This window comes from Peromyscus californicus, unplaced genomic scaffold, assembly GCF_007827085.1.
Source record: "Peromyscus californicus insignis strain IS unplaced genomic scaffold, ASM782708v3 Scaffold_13__1_contigs__length_99412109, whole genome shotgun sequence".
Taxonomy (NCBI): Eukaryota; Metazoa; Chordata; class Mammalia; order Rodentia; family Cricetidae; genus Peromyscus; species Peromyscus californicus.
The window spans coordinates 6,720,190-6,727,001 of NW_026294424.1; the positions used below are offsets into that span (position 1 = coordinate 6,720,190).

General features: G+C 46.3%; 1 pseudogene; it reads right to left on the bottom strand.

The window, feature by feature from the left end:
• Positions 1-3,004: 3,004 nt before the first annotated feature.
• On the bottom strand, positions 3,005-3,182 carry LOC128108834 (metallothionein-2-like; annotated as a pseudogene).
• Between the last annotated feature and the right edge of the window lie 3,630 nt (positions 3,183-6,812).

Genomic DNA, 6,812 nt, shown 5'->3' on the forward strand with positions numbered 1-6,812 from the left:
GGTTTTGGTGTGAGGTGTGTGGCCAGGCCTGGGGGCTTGGTCTTATGCACTGATGGTCTGCTTGTTCATCCGTGTGTAAGAAGCATCTCTCACAGGCTTCTAGGCTTTTTGTTTGTCTTTGATGGTCTGAGGCTCAGGCTACATTGTGAGACTCTGCCTCTCTGAGCTCCTCCTGCTTCAATCTCAAAAGCGCTGGGATTTCAGGTGTGCCGCCATGCCGTGCTTTCAATTTTACAATGAGGTTCACGGAGAGGCTGTCCTCTGGCTCAGAGATGCGGTGACAGTTTTTTGCCAGTTTGACACAAACTAGAGTCATCTGGGAAGAGAGACCCTCAATCAAGAAAATGCCTCCACCAGACGGCCTGTGGGCAAGCCTGTGGGGCAATTTCTTGATTAAGGATTGATGTGGGAGGGCACACCCTACTGTAGGTGGTGCCACCCAAGTGCTCTTGGGCTGTGTAAGAAAACAGGTGACAAGCCATGGAAAGCAAGTCAGTAAGCAGCATTCTCCCCCGGCCTCTGCTTCAGTTTCTGCCTCAGGTTCCTGCCCTGACTTCCCTTCATGGTGAACTATAAGTGGCAGGAGGAAATGAATCCTTGCCCCCTGAAATTGATTTTAGTCATGGTGTCCATCACAGCAACAGAAATCAAACAACAACCGATGCCTTCCTCAGTTTCCCACCCATGCCTTTGATGCCCAACACACCAACAACTTTCCTTGTTCAAGCCTTCCTTAGAGCACCGCATTGGCATCTCACCTGATGTCCCATGGTCTTAGTCACTGTTCTGTTGCTGTGAAGAGTCACCATGTCCAGGGTAACTCCTTTTGTTGTGTTTGTTTGTTTGTTTTTTGTTTTTCGAGACAGGGTTTCTCTGTGTAACTTTGCACCTTTCCTGGAACTCACTATGTAGCCCAGGCTGGCCTCGAACTCATGGAGATCCGCCTGGCTCTGTCTCCCGAGTGCTGGGATTAAAGGCGTGCACCACCACCGCCCGGCTCCAGGGTAACTCTTAAAAGAAAACATTTTATTGGGGCTTTCTTACAGTTTCAGAGGTTCAGTCCATTATCATCATGGTGGGGAGCATGGCACCATGCAGGCAGACATGGTGCTGAAGAAGTAATTGAGAGCTACATCCTGATCAGCAAGTGGGATGACAGACACTGGGCCTGGCATGGACTTTTGAAGCCTCAAAGCCCACCCCTACTGACACACTTCCTCCAGCAAGGCCACACCTCCTAATTCTTTTCAAGTGCCATTCCCTAATGATTAAGCATTCAAATATATGAGCCTGTGGAGACCATTGTTAGTCAGACCACCACACTCCCCGATTATTATTCCTTTTCTTCCAACTCTGAGCTCATTCTCTCCTCAGACCTAGATTCCTTTTTTATATGCAGATGTATCCTGAGTGTAGGTTTGTGCACTTGAGTGTAGTGCCTACACATACCAGAAGAGGGCATCAGATTCCCTAGCATTACCTCAACAGTTCATGCTTTTAACCATGGAGCTAGCTCCCCAACCCCAGCACTACATCCTTTATTTACTTGTTTGCCGAGGGCCACGATGCCATGTCCATCCTTCTACATCAAGTCAGTCACATGGTCTGGATTCACCTACATTCTCCACCTTTTCTACCCATTACCACAGATGCTCCTTAGGAAAAGTCTCCAGTCTTGCTCTTTGAGGTTGGTGCTTCAGACATATCAGGTGGTCTCATGTTTCTGGATCTTCGTAGAAGCCGTTTCTCTGCCCCTCCTCTCATTAACTACCTAGTAAATTAAGATCTATCACCTGGAAGTTCAAAGCCATCTGTAGAGTTTTGCTCACTTTGGTCTACACTCTTGCTACTCAAAGTGTGGCCCGCCATCTCGAAGCTGATAGGAATGCAGACTCTCCAGCTCCACGTCAGACTCATCACATCAGTATCTGCATTTTATTAATTAACCCTTAATTAGAACAGGGTCTCATGTAGTCCAGGCTGAACTTGAACTCACTGTGTAGCTGAGCCTGACTTTGAACCCTTGATCCTCCTGCCTGTACCTCCTGGGTGCTGGGATTATGGGGTGTGTCGCTGGGCTCCAGACCTTCATTTTAAAAGCTCCCCCAGGGGATTCCTGTGCAGTTCACCTTTGGGACGTCTTTTAACTATAATGTGAGCAGAGCTGCTTTGTGCTTCACGTCAGTGTGCTCTAGCCTGTCCCTGAGGTCAGGATCCAGGTGCATGCAAAAGGCAGAACAGAGTTCAGGTGTTTGTTCCACCCCAGCGTCCGTCCGTCCGTCCCTCAGTCCTGGGGCTAAGGGCAAGCAAGGACAAGGAGAAAAGTCACAGAAGGAAAACCCTCCTCTCTTTTCCTTTACCCCTCCCCCTCAGTCATGGTTTTCTTCAGTTTAGTATCTGCTTTCTTTCATTCCTTTCGTGGTTTTGTTTGTTTGTTTTCCTTTTTTTTGGTTTTTAGAGACAGGGTTTCTCTGTGTAGCCCTGGCTGTCCTGGAACTCACTGTAGACCAGGCTGGCTTTGGACCAGAGTCCCACCCCACTACTGCCCAGCTTGAGACAGGGTTTCATTATGTGGAACAGGTTGGCCTTGAACTCACAGAAAGTCACCTGTTTCTGCCTCTCAAATTCTAGGATTAAAGGTGTGTGCCACCATACCTGGTGTTTTTTTTTTTTTTTTTTAAAGACAAAGTCTCTTGTTAGTCCAGGCTGGCCTTGAACTCTCTATCCTCTTGCCTCAGCTTTCTGAGTGCTCAAATTACAGGCATGTATCACTGCGTCTGGCTCAGGGAGTTTCTTTACAAATCTTAACTTTTATTTCATTCTTTTTTTTTTTAACTGTTCTTTTTTTCTTTTTCTTTTTTTTTTTGAGTTAATGAAGTCATCACTTTTTATGATCAGTTACATGCTTTCACAGAAAGGTGTGGCGAATAGGCTAGGGTTGTGAAAAAAAAAAAAGACGTTTCTACACACTGCTGTATTTATGCGCGGCTGAGGGGATCCCACTTCAGGCCCAGCAGCTGCACTTGTCCGAAGCCTCTTTGCAGATGCCTCCCTGGGGGCACTTCGCACAGCCCACCGGGCAACAGGAGGAGCAGCTTTTCTTGCAGGAAGTACATTTGCACTCTTTGCATTTGCAAGACCCTGAGCAGGAGCAGGATCCACCTGGAGCAGTTAGGGTCCATGGCGAGTGGAGGCGGCGGCTGAAGACCGTTGACAAGCCCGAATTGAAGTGCTAGGAGGAGGTGTGATCCTTTATTTTGTTTTAAAAACATTTTCCAAAATTTATTTTTATTTATTTTAGTGTGTGTGTGTGTGTGTGTGTGTGTGTGTGTGTGTGGTGGTGGTGGTGGTGGGGGGGGACACGAGGATGCCACAGTGGGTGTGTGGAGGTCTGAGGACAACTTGTGGGAGGTGGTTCTCTCCTTCCACCATGTGAGTCTCTGTGACCAAACTCCAAACTCTGATCAAACACCAAGGCTGTTGATCGGGGGCAAGTGTCTTTACCTGATGAGATACCTCACCATCCAAGATACTGTTATGTAGTGCATATCTATCTTTCACTCTTAGGATAAATTGTGATAAGAATGAGAAACAATTTTTTTTCTTTCTTTCTTTTTTTTTTTTTTAGTTTTTCAAGACAGGGTTGTTCCATGTAGCTAGCCCTGGCTGTCCTGGAACTCACTCTGTAGACCAGGCTGGCCTCAAACGTAAAGATCCACCCGCCTCAATCTCAATTAAAGGTGTGCGCCGCCTCCGCTGCTGCCACCACCACCCATGAGAAAAAAAATAAAGTGCATGTACAAAAATGTCTATAATTAGCTGGGTGTGGTGGCACATGCCTTAATTCCAGTACTTGGGAGGCAGAGGCAAGTGGATCTCTGTGAGTTCAAGGCTAACCTGGTCTCCCGAGTGAGTTCCAGGGCAGCCAGGGCTACACAGAAACCCTGTCTCAAAAAAACAAAAGCAAATACAAAAAACAAAACAAAAACCTCAACTAACCAAATAAACAAACACCAAAAAACAAATAACAAAACAGGGCAAAACCCCCAAAATGTTTATAATTATAAAAAATTGGTGGAAAATCCCTGTAAATTTGCAGCTTTCTGGAGCTATTAAAATAGGTTTGTGCCAGCGGGGCTGGAGAGATGATTTCCTGTTAGGAGAGTGTACTGCTCCCGTAGAGGACGGAGTTCAGTTCCCAGCACCCATGTCAGGTGGCTCACAACCATCTCCAGGGGAGCTGGTGCCTCTGGCCTCCCCAGCTGGACTCTGAGGCTGAGGACTGTTGCAGCTTAGAGACCACCTTGGTTCCAGGCTAGTCTGGGGCACACAATAAGATCCTGCTTCCAACAAAACAACCCCCCCAATAAAACCACAAAGGATAGCAATAGGAATATAGACATACTTTTTTTAATTGAAAAAATTATAAATTATGCCATAAATTTAGAAAATCAAATCGTATGGAATGGTATGCAGGCAACTATTAAACTACTGACTGTTCCTCAGTGCTATTGACAGAGGTCTCTATTTTAGAACTTCTACCATTGGACAGTAAAGTAGTGGCTTACGTAGCTGTAAGGTTGTGGCTCCTAAAGTTAGTTCATAACAAAAACTTTTATTTTTTGTCCAAATTACCTTTTTATTGGTAATTAGCCTTTTTAATTTTTTTTTTTTTAATTAAAGTCCCTTATTGGACCTGTTTCCATGAGTGGCCAATACAAAGGGGAAAGTGAGGGGATGGCAAAGGGAGGGTCATTTCCACAACATGCCCTTTACACACAGAACGCGCACACACACACACACACACACACACACACACAGCCACAATTTTAGCTAGTAGTTGTCAGCATGGAACAGGAGGGACAGAGAGAGAGTAGAGGTATCATTAAAAAAAGAACACAGCCGGGCGGTAGTGGCGCACGACTTTAATCCCAGCACTCGGGAGGCAGAGCCAGGCGGATCTCTGTGAGTTCGAGGCCAGCCTGGGCTACCAAGTGAGTTCCAGGAAAAGGCGCAAAGCTACACAGAGAAACCCTGTCTCGAAAAAACCAAAAAAAAAAAAAAAAAAAAGAACACAAGCAGGTATGGTGTTACATGCCTTTAATCTCAGCACTCCAGAAGCAAAAGTAGGTGCTACATAGTAAGACCCTGTCTTAAAGAACCAAAACACAGTGCCTAAGGTGTGACATCTCGAATAGCCTTAGTGTAGGGGGGAGGGGTTTGGATCTGCCTCAACTAAATGTACCAGGCTCTGCTGACTCCCCGTGCGAGACCTTGACTCAGAGGAGGTGGGAATGGTGGGTGTGTTGCGGGGGAAGGCTGGGGGGCAGGAAGAGGGAGGGGGGAATCTGTGGTTGTTATGTAAAATGAATAGAAAATTACTTAATAATAAAAAAAAGGAAAAAAAAGAACCAAAACAAAGCAAAAAACAAAACAAAACCAAAAACCAAAAAACAAAACCATACATTCCCAAACCCAAACCAGGCATGTTGTGTGACACTGTTCCTGAGGAACCGTAAATAAACATCTATTCACCCCAGATAGAGAACTGATGACAGATCCAAGTATGGGTGCCACCAAAGTCCAACTTAGTGAACCGATGAGTCTTACTGGGGTAACATGACAGGAATATGGGTGAGGGGTTACTTGCAAGAGCAAAAATAACTCAGCTGCATCACCAAAGCTCACTCCCAGATGGGTGGCAGTTCATAAAAGTTAGAAGCCTGGACTGAGAGGACTGAGCAGACACCGTAACAGGCTGCTTAGTCTTCTCTCAAAGATCAGGCCTCAATTTCAGTTTCCTGAGACTGATTATTCAGTTTCTTTTTTTTGGTTTTTTCAAGACAGGGTTTCTCTGTGTAGTTTTGGTGCCTTTCCTGGAACTCGCTTTGGAGACCAGGCTGGCCTCGAACTCACAAAGATCCGCCTGCCTCTGCCTCCTGAGTGCTGGGATTAAAGGTGTGTGCCACCACCACCCAGCTGAATAATCAGTTTCTAAAAGAGTCACCAACAAAGGACAATCAATCTCCAACGCCTCTGTCAACAGGGACAAGGGAGATAGGACGCACCATGCCTGGACCACTGAGCCAGCACCTACAGTCAGTACATGCTAAGCCAGCCAGCCTCCACAGCAGCTCAAGGACAAAGCTTGGGACTTGCCTGGGCCTGCCCAGATGTGGGAACTGTAGCCCTGACAAAACCCCAACTAACCCTAGCCAATTAGATGTTACTAACATGATGCCACTCGCATAAGTCAATCATATTTAAGAGGAGCTAACTTCCTTGAACACTCCCCTTAACTAGGGTTAAAAGGAGCCCTCACTTCCCTCTTGAGGTCTTCACCATCTTGCCTTTGTGTGGGATGGCAGGCCCCAGCATGCTGGAATAATAAAGGTTCTTGTTGCCAGGTGGTGGTGGTGGCGGCGGCGGTCTCCAAAGCGAGTTCCAGTAAAGGCGCAAAGCTACACAGAGAAACCCTGTCTCGAAAAAAAACCAAAAAAAAAAAAAAAAAAAAAACAAAATAAATAAATAAATAAATAAATAAAGGTTCTTGTTGATTGCATACATGTATGGTGGTCTTTTTTGGGACTTCTCCAGGACCCTACCAGGAGCACACTCTGAAGCCTGCAGGCAGTTCCACAGGTTGGAGAGTGTCCTTTGTGGGTGGTCCAGCTGGTCTGAGTCTCCTTCAGGCAGCTCCACTGGTCTGTTTCTTCTATGCCATTCAGCTGGTCTCTGCTTCTTTCAGGCTCTTTGGCTGGCCTCTACTTTTTCCAGGCAGCTCAGACTGTCTAAGACTGACTCTTAGCAGT